The following is a 23532-nucleotide window of genomic DNA, read 5'->3' on the forward strand; positions in this document are numbered from 1 at the left end:
ATTTGCTCGAATAAAGTGTGTCGCAGCAGTAGATGTGCTCGGCAAACCGCCGTTTGAGGGGTCTCCCTGTACGGCCAACATATTGTAACCCGCATGGGCATTGCAGCAAATACACACAGAAATCAGTCTTACAATTAATAAAGGTTTTTATATCATAAGAAATTCCAGTAACGTTGGATTTAAAACATTTGCTTTTAACGCTATGTTTGCATCCAATACACTTTGAACAGACATAGTACCCTTTTAAATTATTAAGCCAGGTGACATGGCGGTCTCTAAGGTTATCAAGAGGGCAACTAGGGGACAAACGGGATTTTAAATTCCTGGCCCGTTTATATACTATTTTAGGTTTTTCTGGGAGATAGTTCTTAAGGATCGGATCCCTTTGAAGGATGCCCCAATGTTTTTTGAAAACCTGTGATATAATGGGAGCCAGACCACTATATTGGGTGACAAACATGGGAACTGGTCCCTTCCTTGGGGTTTGGATCTCGCTGAGCCCTTACAAATAAGGGTTCTCCTGTCTATTTTGTCAACCTCAGATATAGCTAAATCTATATCTCGCTTCTTATAGTCTCGCTCCAAGAATCTCTCCCTAAGCTCGCTAACCTGATGTTTATATACCTTATCATTGGATAATTACGCTTAATTCTTAGTGCTTGGCCCTTAGGAATGTTTTGTAGCCACTTGGGGTGATGGTGGCTGGACGCCAATAGATAAGTATTGGCGTCTACTTCCTTATGATAGGTTTTTGTTTGAATGGTATTCTTATCAATATATAGAGAAAGATCAAGGAAGTTAATACTTGTTTTATCGTGACTAAAGGTAAACCTCAGATTTAATTTCGTTGTTATTAAGATCTTCCTTAAAACAAACAAGTTCTTCAGGTGAACCCTTCCAGACACACAGCACATCATCGATGTATCTTTTCCAAAGCACCAGGTTTGCACCAAATGGGTTGGAGGTCCATATATTATCCTCCTCCCATATGGACATGAATAAATTCGCATAACTTGGTGCAAACCTGGTGCCCATCGTGATGCCACATGTCTGGAGGTAAAATTCACGGTCATGGCAAAAATAGTTGTGGGTCAAGATAAATCTTATTCCATCTAGAATAAACAATCTTAATTTTTCGTCCACAGTATTGTCCCTTTCAAGAACTCTCTTTATGGCACTTAGTCAAATCTCATGATCTATCACTGTATAAAGTGATACCACGTCACATGTAACCCAACAGCATTCCTCAGTCCACACAAGTTCTTGCAGTGTGGTCAGTACATGTGACGTGTCTCTTAGATATGAAGGGACCTGTATGACATACCTCTGGAGGAGAAAGTCCAGAAATTGAGAGAGATTTGATGTAAGGGAATGGATCCCAAAAATTATGGGTCTTCCGGGGGGTCTAGTTAAACTTTTATGGATTTTTGGGATGAAATAGAAAACTGGAATCCTGGGTTGTTCTATAGTCAGGAATTCCAGTTCTCGTTTGGTGATAATCTCATCCCGAAATCCTTGATCTAAATGCAACACCAATTCCTCTTTGAAGAGATCCGTTGGGTTAATCTCCAATCTCTGGTAAGTGGTGCTATCATTTAGAATTCTCAATGACTCCTCTTTATAATAGGAGGAGTTCATCACAACTACCCCTCCCCCTTTGTCCGCCGCCTTTATGAAAATATTTTTATTGCCCTCAAGGGATTTGACCGCATCTTTTTCTTCTCTGCTCAAATTTTGCCTAGGACATTTAAAATTCAGGCTTGCCTTCTCTAGATCAGAGATCACCATCTCTGCAAACGTATCAATGTAATTCCCCTTAACCGCTTTAGGATAGAATGTTGACGTTTTTTTGAAGGGTGTGATTGGTGGCTTAGCCGTCAGGTCATTAGGACCCAGCGCAGTCACTGATCTAGTCACAGCATCCTTCATAAAATATTTTTTCAGGGTAATTTTTCTTAAAAATTTGTGTACGTCTACAAAGGTGTTGAACATATTTGGTCCATTTACAGGGGCAAAGTTTAGTCCCCTAGAAAGGACATCAAGTTCTACTTTTTGGAGGTGGGTGTCACTTATATTAAATACGTTACTTTTTACCAATCCCTTCCTCTGTCTGATCTTTTTCTTTCTCTTTCTCTTCCTTGACCCTCCTCTCTTTCCTCTGACTCTTCCATTCTTGACCTTTTCTTTTCTATTCTTACAGGATTTTGTCTCCCTGATTGGCCCCTGGGGCCTCTCCACCGTTCTTGGAATGGGGCTCGGCCCTGGCGATGGTCTAAAAAAGAATTTTGTCTAAAGTTAGTTGCATCATGGGGTCTATCAATCGGGGATCTATCCCTATAGTGATATTCGGTGGGGTGATGGTCACCGGGGTGGCTCCCATTGTCACTAAAATTAGTCTTCTCATACTGAGTGCCTTTCTTTTTATTCCTGTTGGGATTGGGTGTTGGATTAGTGTTGGGTTTATCTTTAAGAGGCTTTCCACCCTTTACCTCCTTTGCTCCAATGTCAGATTTTTCACTTTTAGTGGAGTCAATCCTCCCTCTAGGATTAGTTTCAACAGGAACTACCTCGTGCCCTCTGATCTCTACTTCACTAATTGTAATCACTTTTTCTGTTTTCCAATTTCTCTGTCTGTTCTCATCATAGTCGCATTTATCTCTTGCGAATTTTTTAAGTTTTGTAAGTTTAACTTCCTTTCAGTTTTATCCAATCTTGAAATTACCTTATCCTCTAATAATTTATAGTCTGCCATCTCCATAGAATGTCCTAGCTGTTCCTTGATAAGGTTAATTTCTTTATCCAGACTCTCTAAAGTACTGGATCTCTGCTTAATAAGTAATAACATAAGGTCCACCGAACAAGTATCCAATATAAAATTCTACTCCTTTAAAAACTTCTCATCATCTTGATCTGAGGTGGGGGGCTTTAACACCCTGAGCCCTCTAGGTATTCTCTTCTGATCAAGATATTGCTTGAGTGTGTGGGTTTCCCAGACTTGTCTCATTTCTAGTGTTAGAAGTTTCTCTAATTTAGTGAATAATGTGTCAAGACTCTCCTTATCAGGATCCATAGGATCATGGATAGTGAAAAAGCTTTCGAAATTGAGCCCTCTCAGGGCTCTATTAGTGAAAAGTGCCATTGTGATTAAGATGAATCAGCTGCGGAGAGAGTGATAGAACAATCAAAATAAACCACAAACTAACTAATAACGCTCTCTATCAGCGCTTGATACAATTAGGCTAATGTGATATGAATATCAAACAAAATGTGCGTGATATAACAAATATGTGAAACAGCTGCCAAGGGGACAGCAAACAATAGACAGTTCCAAATCTAACATGCCATATGAAAATACAAAAAGCTAGGTCCCCGGCGCTAATGAGTTAAAGTCCACAATACCATGATCCAAGATACAGTCCTTGATGGAAAAGACAGTCCTGGCAATGGGTGGATTAACCAATGCAATTCAGAGTGGCTTTGATGGTCCTCTGAATGGCCCCAGATGTTCTCTGCAATGAATAAAAAAGAGACACACCAATTGCGCAGTATATAAAAAAACACAGCCCCAACTGAGATGGAAATAACCCTAACTTACGAGATAATATCTTGTACATTCAGGGGAGAGAATCTGTGCTCTGTCGCGTTCCAACCTCAATATCCACGAACCCCACGTGGTTACAGTCGGATGGTTCCTCTTGTACTTGGTAGTGCCCTCAGGGATTCAGCATAGGCCCCCACAGCAAGCGTGTAGAGAAATGAATTGTATTGGTAGCAAATGTGACCAACGGATGCCGTCCGCAACCTGCTACAGTCCGGCTGGAACAAGGGACTCACGCAGTCGTGCACTACTCGCCGATTGATGACGACAGCGGCGCGGGTCAGTCTCAAGCGCCGGAAGGTACAGCAGTGGAGAGGCATACACGTGGGATACTAAGCTCCTCCTCCCTATGCATTTTGTGACGCAGTGCCACTTCCTCAGGGGTTATGGGAGCTTGGTCACTGGACTCTTTATATATGCAGTGTGATTGATAGACTTGCCCACTAATGGGCGTGGACTTAAGATTGACAGATCAAAATGGACACTAGCTAGTTGACAATGTTACCTGAAAGCTGCTGGGGTTAAAGTGTACCTTCACTGCCATAACTATCCTAAAACATATTTTAACATTAACTGTAGCAGGTTGCGGAAGGCATCCGTTGGTCACATTTGCTACCAATACAAATTGTAAGTGTTGGTAGTATGTTTGTTTTTATGTAATAAAAGTGTAAGTACATTTTTACACTATGGAGAGAAATGGTGCTCAAGCACCTGACCTCACATTAATAATGAAAGGACAAGAGGGCACTGGGAATTGCAATTAAGTGGTATAAACCAATGAAGAGGGCTCCAATTACCCTGAAGGCAGGGGGTAAATGCACAAAAACACCCCCCCTTACCTCATTGGGATGGCCCCAGGCAAACGTACTCACACTAGTACCTCCAGTCCCTCTCTCCTTGGGCGTGCTGCTGAATCCAGCGAGGAAAGGTCCAATGTAGTGAAGCGTGCAGCGCACAGCCAAAAAGGCAAGAGTGGTCTGGCAAAAAATCTTTTATTAAATTAAGAGATCATAAAACAGAGGGTTGTGAAACCTTCGACGCGTTTCGTGCAACAACAATGCACTTTATCAAGAACTTCTTGATAAAGTGCATTGTTGTTGCACGAAACGCGTCGAAGGTTTCACAACCCTCTGTTTTATGATCTCTTAATTTAATAAAAGATTTTTTGCCAGACCACTCTTGCCTTTTTGGCTGTGCGCTGCACGCTTCACTACATTGGACATTTTTACACTAGGCTGTATTCATTTCTCTACACGCTTGCTGTGGGGGCCTATGCTGAATCCCTGAGGGCACTACCAAGTACTAGAGGAACCATCCGACTGTAACCACGTGGGGTTCGTGGATATTGAGGTTGGAACGCGACACAGCACAGATTCTCTCCCCTGAATGTACAAGAAATTATCTTGTAAGTTAGGGTTATTTCCATCTCAGTTGGGGCTGTGTTTTTTTATATACTGCGCAATTGGTGTGTCTCTTTTTTATTCATTGGAGAAAACATCTGGGGCCATTCTGAAGACCATCAAAGCCACTTTGAATTGCATTGGTTAATCCACCCATTGCCAGAACTGTCTTTTCCATCAAGGACTGTATCTTGGATCATGGTATTGTGGATGCCCACGGTGCCTGGCGGGGACCACCCGTAGGCCTCCAGACCCTGGAGTATTGGTACACTGTGGGGCCTGCGGACTGGCAGAAAGCAGCGCATCTAGCTGATCATTCGAGCTTTGTGGGACTTAGAAACATTTCTTGAAAAAGCCCGTTTTAGAGTGCAAAATCCTCGTTATCACTGCTCTGTGAATCGCGCTGAGCACAATATCACATTCTTAAAGCACTTTGCGCTCTTAAAATGACTTATCACTGCTTAGTGCATACTGCACTGACACACTTTATTCGAGCAAATACCCAGTATGTACCTGGCAGATACCTGGAATGCGCCGCTCCTCACCTCAGACAAGCCCCGTTGCGTTTGCCTTCCCAGCCTGGGTTCATGCCTGGCTGACGGGCGGCTGATCTGTTAAATGATAATGATTAGGATTTAATAGGCTGCAATGCTTCGCGTGTCTACCAGATGGCATAAATTCATGAATTGTAATGCAGTATATATATATATATATACTGTGCAGTATTGCAGCCAGCGGGAATAAAATGCTTCAATCCCTGCCTGGAAAATACCTCAATGCACTCGGGCAGAAAACAGTCACAAACCTCAATACACCCGGGTATACCCGAATTCGTGGGACTAGCCCAGCTCGAATAAAGTGTGTCGCCAGTGTAGTCCCCTGTGTCCCTACAGGTATTTAAATTATTTTGCGGGCATGGACACGAGCTTCAGGTGTTAAAATTGGGCGTACTGTGTACTAAACCTGTCGATTGCGGCTGAGGCCCAGGCCCATTAAATTAAAGTAAAAATACACCATCCATTTTGTTGATTCAATACACATTCCTCCGTGCTTGATTTTTTTTTCTAAAAGCAGCGATGCAAAGGAAAAAGATTTCAAAGGATCTCAGCATGAGAATACAGGATATGTACAAGAATGGACACTGAATTTTACAGATCCAAAGCTGGTTAGTTGCTTCGGGTCTCGATTTAACAACAAGCACAGTCAGTTATCATGCCCATGGTAAGGCAAAAAGTGTAAAGCGGAATCCCACAGTCACTACAGTGTTAGTATTTTTGTTTTCTTTACTGCACAGTATGTACTGTAATTACACTATTAGTGTAAAATGCATTAGTGTGTTTTACAATACTTTTTTCCAAGCAATTATTTTAGCGAAAAAAAATTGTCCTATTACTCTAATAACGTCTTGTATGCATGTTTTTAATATTTTATCAATTTTTTAATTCTTAACATCACTTACAGTACACTGTATATTGTATTGTATGTCTTTAGTATATAGCTATATCACAGAAGAAGAAAGAACCCTAAAGGACGCACACTACCCTAATAATAAAAATAATAAAGTTTTAAAGAAATACGAACTTGACACAAAAAATATTAAACTATTAAAAACCAAAATAGAGCGCATGTATGTCACCAGTGTAAATCGATATCCCAATAGGGTGCTAAGAAGCAAGGAAAATGAGTCCACAAGGTAATGTGTATCAACAGGTAATCCATGTCTAGTCCTGCATATAGTAAGAATACTATGTTGGGTGAGAAACTAAATGGACTGTATCTATGCACCTAATATCACTGAAGTTCTTGCTGTGTATAGAACTATATAGTGAATTCTGTGGTAAATGAAGTAGGAGTGATCAATACATACAGAGTACCTGAATCTTTATATTTAAAGGTAGGTATGATTAAACAACAGCCCTGTATTCAGTGTAACTGGCTGAAAGCCAAATTCTCTCAACTCAGGTCAAGGGAGAAATGAAATCACCCTTGACCATTTGAAGTTCTGATGTACCTGATAATAAAGTACTCCAAATTGAACCCCCCTATCTCCCCATCTGGGTGTTTTGTTAATCAAACTCTGAGGGTTCTAATATTCACAGGATAGATGGTACAATGTATCTAAAAAAGTCTCTCACTATACAGTACCTGCTGTATGATTGAACAGAGTGGTGAGTGATCCCCATAGCCACACATGAATCAAGTTAAGTGTTGTAGGTAACCACCTAAATGATCTTTCTAGATGCGTGGTGGTAAAATGTTTAAACTCAATGGAGAAAGCTTACTCCAAACACCTTGAATGGATAAATCTGTATGTTTCTTCGTGTGCAAATTTGACTGTCTGGGTACAGCCCTTTAAGTTGCGCAAGTAACCATATACCTCCGCTGCCTCCTTTCAGCAGCCAGGAGGCTGACACTGTATCGTAGATATATGAGTGTTCTAATGAACTTTGCACAGACAAATGACAGGGCTCAGACCCCAGTGCTATTGCAGAGGAGGTAAAGGTCTACCACTCTCGCAGGTTAGTACTCACACTGTATTATGAGACCGGGACACATATAACACATGATCCGGAGATAATGCTCACTGCACTGAAATTGACATGTATTACAGACACACATAGGTTCATTGGCTATCACATATGATCATACCCACTCTGTCCTTGCTAGTGGTGACCTAAGTAAAGCTCCACATCTTTTTAGCTTGCTTGAATGCAAAAATCATTCTCTCAATCCGCAAACTGCTACACTGGGACTACCACTGCTGGTCGCGCTCTATGACGTGTGTGGAAACGTCATTACCTGACGCGCGTTTTTCTAATGATAGATCTTCTTGGGGGGGGGGGGGGGTGTTGACCTGCTTGCTCTGATCATTTATACACCGCGGTTGCCGTGGTAACGGTAAACAACGTGAGTAACGCTCGTTCCTATTACACGGTTAGCAGAACCAATCTGCTGCGATGTGTGTCTAATTGATTGCTGTCAGGGAATACAATATGTATAAAAATCGTAGTCATACTGGCTACTAATACATAGAGACGAAATTAAAAGCACATGACATAAAATGTAAAACAATGTTTAACTCTATGATGTCAATGTGAACTATCACTTATAGAGTTATAGAGGTAAGTATACTTAGTATACACATCATAATGTGAGTCTATATACACAATAGCAAATTAGTATTGAATCTGTACTTGACACAGTGGAAGATGACCTCATTTACATGTCAATGCCAAAGATGTCTATTGGCATACTGTAAACTTAAAACGTGCTAACATCTTGAAGATACAGCCATAATGAAGGGAGATGACTGATTCTAAATGGATTCACTCAGATATAGAATCCTAGCTCTCCTGCATATTCACAAAAATGCAGAATAAGCAAAACCCTCATTAAGTCCTTTGGGGGATTGGCTGCCAAGGGTGAAGATCCATTTGGCAACTTTAAGTAATAAAGCACCTAAGTCTCCCCCTCGTAGTCCTAAAGATAGAAAATCAATCCCTTGAAAGGATAAATGACCTGGTACTCTCGGTGGAACAAATTAATGTGGCATGCAACTGGAGTGTCGACTTTGTTGTTGATGGTACTCACATGTTCTAATATGCGGCGTCTAAGTTGGCATGATGTTTTCCCCACATATAGCTTGCCACACTTGCATGTTGCTAAGTAAATTAGTCCACTGGTTTTGCAGTTAATAAAACTTTGGATGTTATACGTTTTAGTTTTATTCCAGTTCTTAAACTCTTTACTGGGGTTAATATACTTACATGCTTTACATGTCCCACATCTAAATGTGCCTACTGATTTGTTTGTAAGCCTGTTAGACATACTTGGTGCTTGGTAGTGGCTGTGGACCAGCTGATCAGATACATCTCTGGGTCGTCTATAAGTGATAGATGGTTGATCCTTTAGCACTAGTCTGAGGTCTTCATCTTCACAAAGAAGATGCCAATGTTTTTGGAGTACTTGTTTTATTTGTCTCCATTGTTTATTATATGTCTCTATTAACCGAATCTGTCGGTTATATAGCGGCAAAAGTGTACTCAGCGCTTCACAATTAATACAGTACAGGGAATTATAATAATAATACAATAAGTGCAGCAAATCAGAAAATAGGGTAGGAAATCCCTGCCCCGAAGAGCTTACAATCTAAGGTTTGAGGGGAATTTACAGAGACAACAGGTGAGGGAATAAGTGCTATAGATGGCAGTGTGTGGCCACAATGGTGGTGGTAGGAGTGACTGGGTGTGGGACAATAGCCATAAGTGCAGGCTTTTGGGATGCTTGATTTGTGGGGCAAGTTTTAAGGTTAGTCAGTATTAAATGAAAAGGTTGACACAATTTGCATGGGAGGAGATGGCAGTGAGGCATGAATGAGAGCAAGTGTGTATGTCTGGCTTCAGGAAGATCCCCAGCAGCAGGAAGGAGTAGATAAAGGGTGTGAATAGAGGATTTGTGTGGGTGTTTTTTTTTATTGAGGAGTAAAGAAGTTGTTGGGAGAGAGGTATATAAATAATGGCGCAGTGGGGAGTGGGGAAGTTGGAGAGAACAGAGACATTCACAAAGGAGTGAGGAAACAGTAAACAGAAAAGGCAATAGGGAGGGCATAGTGAGATGCAGGAGGCGAGACATCCCAGGTACTGGAGGATAGGAAGAGTACAAATAATCACAGCGTTTACAAAGTAAAGTTCTCACAGTTGCAAAGTTGTTGTGTGGAGTCCAGATCTTTCTCAATTTTCACCTCCAAATTCAGCTCCAATGTTAACTCTGCCCAACACTTATATATGACACTTTAAGATGGGACATGCTGCCATATGGCTCACAGCCAATATAGTTGGTCTTAAATACTCTAAAACACAGTCACTTGAATAACAATTAAGGGAGGGGTCTGCCTAATCAATTCACAGATACATACCAAATGGTTAATTACATTTTAAGAAGTGCTCTTGCAAATTGATTTAAGGAAACATACCAATGAAATTTTAAATTCTGTAGCCAATTGATGATAGGATTCAGCTCAGACACATACCAATTACATTTTTAATTCTGTAGCCAATTGTTGATAGGATTCAATTCAGACACATACCGTACTGTATGAGGTGGCATGTCTAATTTTTTTTTTTTTGGGGGGGGGGGGGGTTATTTACAGCATGTACTGCAGTGAACCTTTATTGTAAAACTGTTCAAATGATGTCTTTGAACTACTGTACAGTGAATTATCCTGCACACTCGAACTGGCAAAGTTGCACCTTCCCCCCTCAAAAAGCATACTGTAGTAGAAGGACATTCAACAGCTTATCGACATCTCCCCCAGAGCGAAACAAGACATTCACACATTCTCATTCTTTTTCAGGCTGCATTGCATATTGTATTGTACTGTACTGTATGTCTTTATTTATATTTCACCAAAGTGTACTCAGCGGTTCACAAAAACTACAGTACAGGGAATTATAATAATACAACAAGTGCAGCAAATAAGCAATAAGTGCAGCAAATCAGATAAATGGAAAGGAAATCCCTGCCCCGAAGAGCTTACAATCGGAGAGGTTGTAAGTGGGAATAAGTGCTGTAGATGTCAGTGCTTGGTCACAATCAGTGGTAGGAGTGACTGAGTGTGGGACAGTACCATCCATGCAGGCTATTGGGATGCTTGATTTGTTGGGCAAGTTTTAAGGTTAGTCAGAATTAAATTTATTTTATAGAAAATTTGGGGCCTACTGTTACAAATTGTTCTGTTTTCATTAACACTGTAGGACGACAACGCTTCTGGTGGACCAAAAAAGTGAAGAGAATGATGAGAGGTGTGCAGCAAGGGTCAAGACTGCTCTGGAGAAAACTCACAATATAAGAGCACCTGAGACCAGCATCAGGCAGATGAGATGCAAATTGGGATGGAAATATGGACGTGTAAAGTAAGTGGCTTACTGTGACAAAGTAGGTAAAAGTGTGGTTTTACTGTACCTGTAAAATTATTCCTTGTCATTACAGAGCATATCCTATGATAAAGGATGCCAACAAGATCAAAAGAGTGGACCAGGCATGGGCATAGATCGAAAGAGGCGAGACTTTTCAGGATATCATCTTTACTGATGAGACAACTGTAGCTCTTAAGAGATTTGCCACTTTTGCATTCCACAAAAAAGGACGCCTAGCTCTGAATCCGCATCCCAAGCACCCAGTGAAGATGCATGTGTGTTGTGCGATCTCTAGACGTCGACCAGGATGCACCAGGATGTATCATCTTTGAGGGTAAAATAATGCACAAATTCACATTTTGTGGCCTTATGCACTGTACATCTGTAGTGTACAGTATTTGGTACATTTTTCTTCTTGTTCCAGGAATCATGTATAAAGTATTGTTCCAAGAGATTGTTGAATACATTAGGCATGATTTCCCATCTGGGCACCGTTTCTTCCAGGACAATGACCCGAAACACCCAACGTCTTCTGCCCAAATTCTTGTGAGCGGTATCAACTGGTAAAGACGCCACCGGAGTAAGTTCACCAGCTCTCCAGTGTACTGTACGGTAACTGTTTCTCAATCTTTTACACTGTTTATATCTCTTTAACTAATTCACCTTTCCCCCCCTCCAATTCCAGATCACCAGATTTGAATCCCATCGAATTGGTATGGCATTAGATGAAGGATCATGTCAGAAAAGTTGTGAAACCGTTCAAAAAGGATGAATTGGCTAAAGGAATACTGAGTTTCTGGAGCAACATACTTACCGTACAACGATGCAATAAATATATAGATCATATAGCTAGCGTGTTGCCTGTTCTTTTACAGCATAATGGGCAGGCCACTGGAATGTAGTAATGTACTGTATTGTAGTAAGGTAAGTACAGGTACAGTAAGTATGATACAGGTAACTGTGGCACTCAAAATATATATACTGTATATACAGTACAGAATGAACACTACATTTGTATTAGACATGTGTGTGCTATCTAACCTACAGTAGTATAGTTATAGTTATGCAGTATATACAGTAGTTAATGCAATATAGATAAAGTGCAGGAAATCCCCCACCTCCCCCCAATACTGGCAGGTACAGCGCTCCAATCCATGACTTGTTATAGTTATACTGTAGTTATACTGTAAATAGTTTGACAGTAGTTATAGTCCAATATTGTGAAATACTCAATACCTTTAATGCACTATTTTTTTTCAGAGCTGCAGCACTACAGGAAAGGGGGGGGGGGGGCATGTGTAAAAGTATTGTACTGTATGTATACGGTAGTAACAGTCAGTAATTTACACTACACCCCCCCTTCTCTCAATGACAAAAGAACTACAAAATGCAATGTAGCCATTACGAAGAAGATAAAGACAAGATAGTAAATTTGGAAGAATTATTTATTTTTCCATGATTATTCTGTACAAATAAAATTGTTCCTTTCAATTACAGTGTGTGTGTAGGGGGGAGGGAAAGAGTTGTGTATGCAGGATTATAAATTCAAATAAATCTTTTAAACAGGTCATCAGATTATTTTGAACCCCACACCCCCAAATAAAAATTGCAATATGCTACCCACCTCATAAAGTGCAGTATACATGTCTGTAGTGTAGAATTAAAAAGCTAGTGCTTGATTCTAATAATATCAAACATTGTTATGCTAGCCCATGTCGAGAAACAAAACAAAAAAAGGGGTCTGTTTATTTTTCAGACTTGAAATTCACATTGAATGAGATGTCATTCTCGCCAAAGCCCCATACTGTATGCGTTTCAACAAGGTTCCAATGAGACATACACGTGTAACACGTGTTCCACCCCCCCTCCCAACCTCACTTAGAGGCCAGTGTGTGGGAAAGGGAAAGGTGCTTCACCTGTTGGTTCGCAGGACGTCTGAGTGGTCTGCAGATGTTATGAGACGTGGACTGGACTGGCTCTTACAGGACCTTGGTTCATCTTGGTGTTATCAGTACCTCCAGTAGCGAGTATAGGCCTCAGCCCCCATCACTACACACATACTTCACCCAGCCCAGGAACTGACACCATAGGCTGAGGTATATTTGCAGGATTCTTATTCAGCATCAATCAGCATACTCTTCTGCATACGCCCCAGGACTTCTGGACAGTGCTTTACTTCCACTGCTCCAGGTGGTCTTGACTAGCCAGCCAAGTGAACAAGCTTACCCCGCAATGGGGAAGACTCACAGTTCCCACCATCACCTCATCCTCCTTCACCCTAGCCAGGGATCAGGGAGGGACACATTCCACCTCCTCACTCCAGGAGGAGCTCAGAGGAACTCCTTCTTCCACCTCCTCACTCCAGGAGGAGCAGAGGCAGTGTCCTCCAACTTTAGCCTACTCCCCCTTTAGAAACTTCTGGAAGGGGCGGGCTCTTGTACTGTACCCATCTATAAAGGGCTGTACACAGGCCATGAGACACCACCTAACTTCCTTCGCTTTCTGGGGAAACAGGAAGGGGGCCAGGGCCCACAGATTAACCTGCTAATGCCTGGATCTTAACAGGACTTACATAGCATATACACTATGTAGGGAGAAACAGGTACGGCTGGACATACCCTGTTACACACGCATGCTCCTAAATGTGATGACACGCATATGCGTTTCAACAAGGTTCAAATGAGATATACACACATGCGCATAAATGAAAAACAATATGAAAAGAAGAGCAAGTCTACAGTAGCAAGTTGACAGTATTGAATAATAAATAATACCTACCGTATAGAATAAAAGATATACATTTTTATTTTTGGGGTTTCTTAGCAGAGACATACTGTACACGCATGAGCAGAAAATATATTTAACATTCGGAAGAAGAAGCAACGTTGTATTTTTGAATTATTATTCCCTTTATTATCCTGTACAAATACAACTTAACTCATACAAAATTCTTCTTTCCCATGTACACCATACAGTATGAACTCGTAACGTTAATCTTCAAGTTACAATTACACAACTCGCGATCACCCACTTGAGTTTCTCGACGGTATTGCAGACCGTGCAAAAATGCAACACGCATCGCAAGGCGGTATGGTCGGAAGACATCGCGTGCCATCACATGGGTATTCCGAGGTATAAACTGCGCGATTTGCTAAAATTATGGCTGCTGCATCTGTATCACAGTTGGCTAAGCACATTTTAACTGTATATTGCACTTTATTTGGGCTGTATTCACACTGCAGGGGTGTTAAGAGATTCTCTGTCTCACCGCTTACTCTGCAGGGTTGCTATGGCGACTGCTACATATGCTGTGTAGAGTCCTGTGTCTCCGTGACTGCCTGGAGCCTGATACATCATCAGGGGGCATCGGTCGGAGGCAGGTGGCATCGGTCGGAGGCAGGTGGCAGATTGCCGTGGGGTAAGTACCAGGGGTATAAATATGTATTATATTCCTTTTTATATTGTCCTCACCTTGATAAAGCCAACATCATACTGCCGAAATGTTGGTTCTATTGGCACATTCAATTAAATTGCTTAAGTCTGTGTGCGTGCTTCTCATCATTCATCTTCTCCTGGAACCCCTGGACTCCCTTTTAAACAGAGCACCGGCAGCTAAGTACCCTCCTCCTACCCTCATTATTGGGTGCCTACATTCCTCTTAATATCCAATTATGGGGTTAACCCCCGCCCCCCACCCAGCTAACCACCATAGATATTTTGAATATGATGTCAGTTTGGTGTTATGCTACAATCATTCAATAGCATTGATGTTCATCCTTTAGACATATTAATTGTTTTTACCGTTATTGTGAAATCCAATCAAAATGTATCTTACAGATTATAAACGTAATAAAACCAAATTCTTGTATTAACCCTCCACCAATCTTATATAGCCTGGGTCATCTGTCCACCGATTACCTCCGCTATAGCAGGGGAACTTGCAGAGGCGATCGGATCACCGGAAGCTCCCGGCGGCTCCCCTTGCAGGGCGCCGCCATCTTGAATATGGTCGCACAAGCGCAGTGCAGTCACGCATGCGCAGAGAGCAGCTGCAGGGTGCCATTATCTGGATAGAGCTCCATGGGGACTACAACCCCCAGAATGCACAGGGGCAAGGCATCACATGGTGCAAACAAGCCTATAGGGCTGTAGCATTCCCTTGCTTAGGGAAATAGATACATCATGTAATGGGGTTATCCCACATAGTAGGATCCCGTACAGGTGGAGGCGCTGTCACACAATGGATCAGGCATACCCCAGGCTCCAAGCAGCAGAGGCCCAGGCCTCCTGTGAGCTGCAAGTAACAAACCACATACACAGCAGCTGTCCTACCAGGTGGTGGGGGAAAGTGCGCTACAATTGGAGTCACTGCTGAAATCTCAGACCTGGGGTGCCCGACTCAGCAGTTAAAAATTAATTCATCCAGTTCACCATCATGCTTGTACTTTCAAGACAGGAGATCTATGCCTGGGCTTTAAGGTCCAAGAACCACCCAGCCATGTAGTCGCAGTGGGAAATGTCCCCGCTCTCATGTCCCAAACAGAGATCAGGGATCACCTAAAACAACTCCCCGGTCTAAGCAAAGCGTGGATTAAAGGGCGAGAATGTTACGATTGTGCTCGCCACAAACCAGGACCGGACCGCGGGGCTGAGGTGGGGTTATATAATCACTGACTTTAGTCCGCACAGACTGATCCAGAGTGCGCAGTTCGTAGTCGTACATAGCAGGGTCACGATTGGAGAAGGCAGCATCATCGTAATTCAAGCAGGAGTTCGGCAACAAGTAGTCAGAAGTTCCCCGCTTCAGCTTAGGAGCATGAGCACGGGACTGGCCACACCACGAGGAGCGGGCTCGGCCCATGATGCCGGTCTCAGCAGGGGGAGACAGCAGGCTGGCCGAAGTACACCACGGGGCAGCGTCGGGGAAAACCAACGCTTCAGCACAGAAGTCCAAAGCAGGCCTCTGCGTGGAGGATAGCAGCCGACCTCAGGAAACGAAGGGTAACCTCTGCTAGGTGAGAAGGCAGTAGGTACCATGAACCACTGCTGGCTAAACAATGCTTCAGCACAGGAGTCAGGATCAGGCCTCTGCGTGGAGAGTAGCAGCAGACCTCAGGATACTCAGGAAACACATGCCTCTGCATGGAGATTAGCAGCAGGCCTCAGGGTACTCAGGCCTCTGCATGGAGATAGCAGCAGGCCACAGGATACTCTGGCCTCTGCATGAAAGGTAGCAGCAGGCCTCAGGAACTCAGGAAATACTAACGAGAGTAGAGAGGTTAGTACACAAGGAGACAAGCCAGGCGGCTTGTGGGAGAGACAGTAACGTCCAGAGAAGGATTATGCTCGGCCGAGAGGGATTGTGGGAATGCAATACTTAAAGACCAGTCGGCCAATCTCAGGAGGAGGGTGTGAGGGCTAGTAGAAAAGCCAGGAGTGGATTCTTCACAGTACCCCCCCCTTTCAGGTGTGACCTCCGGGCGAACATGACCACTCAGATTTGGGGGACCTGGAATTGTTCCTGAACTGTCTAGGATTGGGTGTAGAGTCATGGTCCAGCGACTCGTGGGCACTCCTTTGCATACCTCCACCCCCTGGTGAGAACTGCGGCCAGGCAGGGCCATCCATAGGTCTCTGGGACATTGAGTTGTTCCTAAAGTGCTTTAGGCGGGAAGGGGATCCGAAAACGAGCAGTTCATTGGCGAGTCCTGTTCTAGGATATGAGAGTGGTGGCACAGACATTTTTGGTATGGGGCTCGCCACGCGAAATGACTTGTAAATCCAGGGCTGTGGAGAAGGAGGCGTTTCCAGAATAGAAACGGCAGAGGGACCCCAGCTTGGTGCACAGTCCCTAGTAATCGTACCAGAGTGCAGGCCAAGAGGCACCGATAATTGATCGGGTATAACAGGGAGACCCTCCGGGCAGGCAAAGTTTTTGCTGAAGTTTGCAAGTAGGATTTTGAGAGGATCCTTTCCTCCAACGATTTTCCGGGTAGTGCCAGGTATAGGTAAGATAGAGGACAAGGCGAGCGGCAAACCAGGTCTATTGACCGAAATCTTGGGGTACGAACAGGTGATTTCAAACAAATGGGAAACAATAGGTACTGCAGAAGGTTCCGAGAGAGACAACCATGAGTTCGCAGCAGCAGATAAGCAATCAGCAGTGGAGCTCCAAAAAACTGTAGAACCCTCAGTGAGGGATAAGATTGTCTGTGGAGTGGAGATCACAAAGTCCAAGGCAGCGTGTAAAGTTCTAGAGACAATAGGGAGAGAAACCCCATACTTAAAGTAATTCGGGGTACTTCAGGGACCACCGAATGGTCAGTGAAAAGAAACTACCCTCCCGCACTGGGGACTTGGAGCGCAGCAAGGGTTATTTCAGATATGGCACCAGAGTCCAGGGAAGTTATGCTGGTCTTTGCAGAGATTAGAACAACTGCATGGGGCTGACTACGTGCTGCATCGAACTCCAAAGGCATCATACTTGTCATAGGAGTGGGAGTAGGAATAGGCTCTGGAGCTTTAATATGTGGAACTTGAGAAACAGGCAGTGCCGGGGCAGTGGAGTAGGAAGCTCAGAGTCTGTAACAGGGACATCTGGCACTGCAGGGACACTGGTAGGAGGAGAGCTTACGTCAGGAGCTGGTGCCTGGGAATCAGTGACGGGTACTGGGGAAGTTAGAGAGTTAATAAGCAGTAAGTTGGGACCGGGGAAACTCTTAATAGAAGAAACCTTAGAAGAAAAAAGAGTCTTATTCAAAACTGCAAGGGCCCTAACAGGGGTACTTGTCATGACAAAATAAGAAATAGGTATGTTTACTAGTGCAAAAATTCTGATAACGAAACTGCCAGTCAGTGATGTGGGTATCTGGGTTTCACTAGTGAGAAAATCAGATACATTGGAAAATGACTTAGAATCAATCACGGGAGTTCTGGGTCTTTCGGCACGTGTGAGAAAGTACCCTTAAACACAGGAGTTCTAACCTTAGCATAGATTAATCCAAGGGTTGCTGGGGCACATTTAGATGCAATGCTATGGGACTGGAGTTTAGCAAGGGAAGGAAAATAAAATAGCTCAGATTTAAACACCTGAATTTATAATGTAGGCAGGGTGGTCTCTGACTGTACTAAGGGGGTGACGACAGATACGCTGATCTGAAGAGGGGTTGCTTGGGCAGGGGCATCAGGGGGACCAAAAGCAAGGATGGCCTCTATGGAAAGAGATTCTGAATCTGAAGGAAGCGTTTTACCTCTCCGAGTAGCGGAGCCGACATGGAAAATTTCAGAGAGGGGGGAAACTGTGTACTGGCTTCTAGCTAGCACATTTGAAAAAGCATCACTTTTGAGTGGGAGCAGTGTGTCAGCAAAAATTCCTGGGAACTCAACAACTTGAGCCTCAGGAGGGGCATAATGACCACTGTTCACTTTTAACCCTAGGGTTTGAGAAGAGGAGAACACAGACAGTACAAGGGGGGCAACCACAACTGTGCTGGTCTCTGAAGTGGGTACTTGGGAAGGCGTGTCTGGGAAATCAGAAACGACTACAGATTCCATGACAAGGGGTCTACGTGCTGAAGCAGTGATCTCAGCTCTCTGAGTGACAGACTGGGTCAGCGAAATACCTGGGAGTGGGGATTCTGCAAACAGGCTTAGGGAAAAAAAATGGTTCCTGAATACCTTTAACTGGAACCAGTATTTTAACAGAAGTTTCATGGGGCACGGCAGCGGAAACTTGAGCTGAACCAGGGCGATTATAGCAATGAATAACCAAGGACTCCGCAACCTTAGGAGCGTCATTCAGTTCAACCTCTGCTGTCAGATTTGGGGATTCACTCTCTGATGCAAGAAAGGACTCATTAGCCTGGGGGCAGCAAGGATATACAGGGGTCAACGCAGATAGTACCCGAGAGTCAAAAAGAGGGAGATTTGCCTCTGAAATTGGGGACACAAGGAGTTCCTCCTCTGAAACTAAGGAGGTGTCCTTGACTGGCGGATTACAGGGATTAACCAAGGGGGACTCATAGGGTTGATCCGCAGGGGTTAATACAGAAAAAAACCCAAGGGTTAAGTCAAGCTGTGCTTGAGAATCAGAAAAAGAGAAGCTAGCCTCCGAAAGTGGGGTCATAGGGGGTTCAGCTTCTTGCCCTAGGGACCCAACATTAGTCTGCGGAATACAAGGGTTAACAATGGGGACCTCACAGAGCAGACTAGCAGGGGTTAAAACAGAAATAACCTCGTGGACAGAGCTTAGAAATTCTGGTTTAGAAAGAGAGGGCAAACAGGGTTCATTCTCTGGTGCTAGGAGAGACACACTGACCTGGGGAATGCAGGGATTTACAGTGGGGGACTCATAGGCCTGACTAGCAGGGGTTAAGACAGGAATAACCTCGGGGACAGAGCTTAGAAATTCTGGGTTAGAAAGAGAGAGCAAACCAGGTTCATTCACTGGTGCTAGGAGAGACACACTCACCTGGGGAATGCAGGGATTTACAGTGAGGGACTCATAGGCCTGACTAGCAGGGGTTAAACAGGAATAACCTCGGGGTCTAAACACAGGGGGGTTAACATGGGAGTAGGAACATTGGCAGCTTCTTCATTAGCGGGCAGCGACAGGGAGATGGTTTGGCCATTCTTAGGAGGGGGTGGTACCCCCACGGGTTTAGTTACAGGGTTGGCAGAAAAGAAATTGTGATTAGAAAGTGCGTAGGCAGCAAGAAGAGGGTCTCGCTCACTTATGATTAGGTCAAAATCTTGGTACAACACATGGGCGGCATCTAGAATGATCTAGAGTCTTTCTATCTGAGGTAGAAATAGCAAGATGCAGTTGGGAGTACAGGGCCTGTTGAGACTTTCTTTCCTCTCTAAATTGATGAGCTTTAGTAAGGAGTTCTTTACGAATCAGTCTTTCCTGAGGGGTTAAACCTTTATACATGAACGCACTCTCAGGTGGAGGCAGTCTCTCAAACAGGTATGGCATTCCAAACAGGGACTGGTCCGCAGCCTGGGACATAGGTACAGTAAAACATTTACCAACCCCCGCCATGGCGCGGTCCAGTTTTGTGGAGCCGAGCATACTGTTACGATTGTGCTCGCCAAAAAAACGGGACCAGACCGCGGGGCTGAGGTGGGGTTATATAATCACTGACCTTAGTCTGCGCAGACTGATCCGGAGTGCTCAGTTCATAGTCGTACATAGCAGGGTCAGGATTGGAGAAGGCAGCATCGTCGTTATTCAAGCAGGAGTTCGGCAACAAGTAGTCAGAAGTTCCCCGCTTCAGCTTAGGAGCGTGAGCGACAACATCGCGGGAGTGGCCACACCATGACGCCGGTCTCAGCAGGGGAAGACAGCAGGCTGGCCGAAGTACACCGCGGGGCAGCGTCGGGGAAAACAAACGCTTCAGCACAAAAGTCCAAAGCAGGCCTCTGCGTGGAGGAAAGCAGCAGACCTAAGGAAACGAAGGGTAGCCTCTGCTAGGGGAGAATGCAGTAGGTTCCAGGAACCAGTGCTGTCTAAACAACGCTTCAGCACAGGAGTCAGGATCAGGCCTCTGCGTGGAGAGTAGCTGCAGACCTCAGGATGCTCAGGAAACACAGGCCTCTGCATGGAGATTAGCAGCAGGCCTCAGGGTACTCAGGACTATGCATGGAGATAGCCGCAGGCCACAGGATACTCTGGCCTCTGCATGAAAGGTAGCAGCAGGCCTCAGGAACTACTAACGAGAGTAGAGAGGTTAATACACAAGGAGACAAGCCAGGCGGCTTGTGGCAGAGACAGTAACGTCCAGAGAAGGATTATGCTCGGCCGAGAGGAATTGTGGGAATGCAGTACTTAAAGGCCAGCGGGCCAATCTCAGGAGGAGGGTGTGAGGGCACTGCTCCAATGAGTACAAGGCTAGGTTGCAGTGATAGCCCGCACAGCTGCTGTTGATTGCAAAGAGGGAATTTAGTGATAACAACAGCACCCTGCAAGGCTACGAGAAAAGCCAGGAGTGGATTCCTCACAGAGAATTTGATACCAGATTTCAGTGGAGGACCATATTATTAACTGTGGGTCAAAAAATATGCCAAGTAGATGTCCTCAGACTCTACATACCCCACAGGCCACACCCGAAGGCTACCTGCTCACATATTCTGAGTTACTAGAAATCCGGGAAATGTTCACCTCGGAACCCTCCTCAAAGGACCCCTCTCAGGCCAAAATGTCCCCCTCCCACCATATCTCTGGAGGATGGCCAATTACTGCTCCAGTCTCAAGTACCCCCAACAGGGTAGATGTACTCCTAATCCAAGTAACATTCACCCGGAGTGCCCCATTAGAGGCACTAAGCTGGGCCAGGAGTCTACCACCTACACATACCCCTAACCGGCAGGCGAGAAGTTCTACCCAAAGCCCTTGTCCAAGACCTGAAATTGATAAGTCGCTTATTAAGTGGCGGCTCCGCACTGGGGGTGACCCTACCGTAATTAGTGGAGGCCCTAACCATGTCTTCAGTCGCAGAATTACAAAAAAAACTCAAGACCTTCTCCGGGACAACCCCTATCTCTGTTGGGGAAAAAGGGATCACAGCCTGGTGAGAACACACTCTAAAGGTCCTTGGAGAAAAGTCCTGCTCAGAAGCAGTAAGATGATAGCGGATCATGGAGTGCCTGCGACCTCCCACCTCCATCATCATGAGCATGCATCGAGAGGAAAACCCAGATGTGACGACGCAGATGCTGGTGGACTTTCTACATGAGGCCTGGGTTGTAGAAGAGGGGCACGCAAACTTTTTTTGCTATGCGCCCTGTGCCTGCTCTCCTCCTTGGTGCACCCCCCCCCGCTCCTTACATCGCATGGCGTCATGTGACCCGCGGTGTCATTTGACATCATGTTACCATGGCAACTGTGATACTGCATGACCCCCCCTGCGTTATTAGACATCGCATTGCCATGGTAACGCGTCTTGGAGCAGGCTAAACCTTGGTAAGTAGAGGTTGCAGAGGCCTTGCGCGGTCCCCCAGCATTTAATTTAAATGCCCGGGGTGAGTGCGCGGGACCTCTGCAACCGCCCACGCCCCCCCAAGAAAAAATCTCGTGCCACTCCTGGGGGTCGTGCCCCCCAGTTTGTGCACCGCTGGCGTAGAAGACGATGAAAGTGAGCTCCGGGCCAAATATTATGGCCTCCACCAGAAGGAAGGTGAGGAGCTGTCGGCCTTAATACATTGCATCCAACAAGTATTGTGGCTGCTACTTACGCGTAAATTCATTCCCGCCTCCGTTTGGACGAGGCTAAATGAAAACAGTTTCTGAGAGGGTCCAGCCCAAGTCACCCTATAGCCAACATGCTTCGGTGTGGCCTCATGCAAGGGGATCCACCTACCTTCACTGGTCTACTGAATCAGGTGAAGGTACACAAAGTCCACACTCGCTTGCATCCCCTAAAAAGAACAAAGAGCCTCTCAAGGGTGAAGCCACTGAGGAGGATCCTCCTCCCAAGTTGCCTATAGCCAAGTCCAGGACGTCCGGGAGAGCATCCCCTACCTATAGGGCCCATATGGACCCAAGCGGACCCAAGCGGAATCATATGCTTCAGCTGTGGCCAGAAGGGACACTTCTCGTGGGACTGTCTGGGGAAAAAAAACCCAACTAGAACGTTCCATCCCAAGTCCTTGATTTGCAATGTTATGACTACAGAAACCACTTCCCCGCCCTCAGAGAGTGCACTAGTGCCAAAACCCGATGAAACCCCATCATCGGACGCTTACCGTCACGTAGGACCGGCTGCCATCATCCGTGTCCTTGTGGATGGCATATACGAATTAGCTTTGCTAAACACTGTGTCCCAGGTGACCATTGTGTACCGGCCGTGATATGATCAACATCTAAACATCTACCCTTTCAGTCGGCAGACAAGATGAAGCTGTTGGGACTCAGGAATGAGGTTTACCCCATCGAAGGCGTGGTGCATGTTCGGCTTTAAATACCACAGCTCAACACTGGCAAGTCTCAGACCATGGATGTGGAGGCTCTAATATGCCCTGAGCCTTGAGAATACCCAAGTTCCCCGATCATTTTGGGGACTAACGCTGAAGTGGTACGGTGGTGATCAGTGCCTTCTTGCAAGATGCTGGTGAACTACCCATGTTGCCCCGCAGATCCACCCAGTACTGTTAGATGAGTGCTGCAAGGTATCGGCCCAGGATCTACAACCTCCGAGCAGAGGTAACAGAGATTCCACCAGGGAGAGTGAAGCGCATGGCCACAGTGTGCTGTTATCCGGGCAGAGACAAAGCCGATCACCTCCTCTCTAGAAAGTACACCTGAGGATGAAGCCCACAGAGGCTACAAGCTGGTGCCCGAAGTAGGGGAATAGACATCCAAACTGCCGGGAAGGATCAATGTGTTCATCCAGAACATCTCCCCTTACCCCATGGCCTTAGACCAAAGGTCAGAAATTGTGACGAATATATCTCATTACTGTACTTTCGTCGAATCTATGGCCGCGCAAGCGACCACCGCCGCAGTACAAGATCAGCTGGCCGGGCTGACCTTCGACTTTGGGGACTCAACCCTTTCCACAGAGTGGAAGGAGCAGCTGATGGCGAAGATAGAAGAAAGAAAGGACATTTTCTCCTCTAT

General features: G+C 44.9%; 1 protein-coding gene across 5 annotated transcripts in view; it reads right to left on the minus strand.

Moving 5' to 3' along the window:
- Positions 1 to 23532, minus strand: part of LOC142496631 (phospholipid-transporting ATPase ABCA1-like) — a 1672602-nt gene that overhangs the window by 1451941 nt on the left and 197129 nt on the right. The window contains exons 1-2 of one of the 5 annotated variants that reach the window (XM_075603320.1): positions 7652 to 7765; positions 2088 to 2272 (exon numbers count right to left, since the gene is read on the minus strand). The exons of 2 other annotated variants lie outside the window; for them this stretch is intronic. The gene's annotated coding sequence lies outside the window, so the exon portion shown is untranslated. Of the gene's footprint in view, positions 1 to 2087; positions 2273 to 7647; positions 7766 to 23532 lie in introns of those variants that run through there. 2 more of the 5 variants (XM_075603312.1, XM_075603331.1) reach the window with 2 other exon arrangements.

This window comes from Ascaphus truei, chromosome 1 (genome assembly GCF_040206685.1).
Source record: "Ascaphus truei isolate aAscTru1 chromosome 1, aAscTru1.hap1, whole genome shotgun sequence".
NCBI classification, from domain to species: Eukaryota; Metazoa; Chordata; class Amphibia; order Anura; family Ascaphidae; genus Ascaphus; species Ascaphus truei.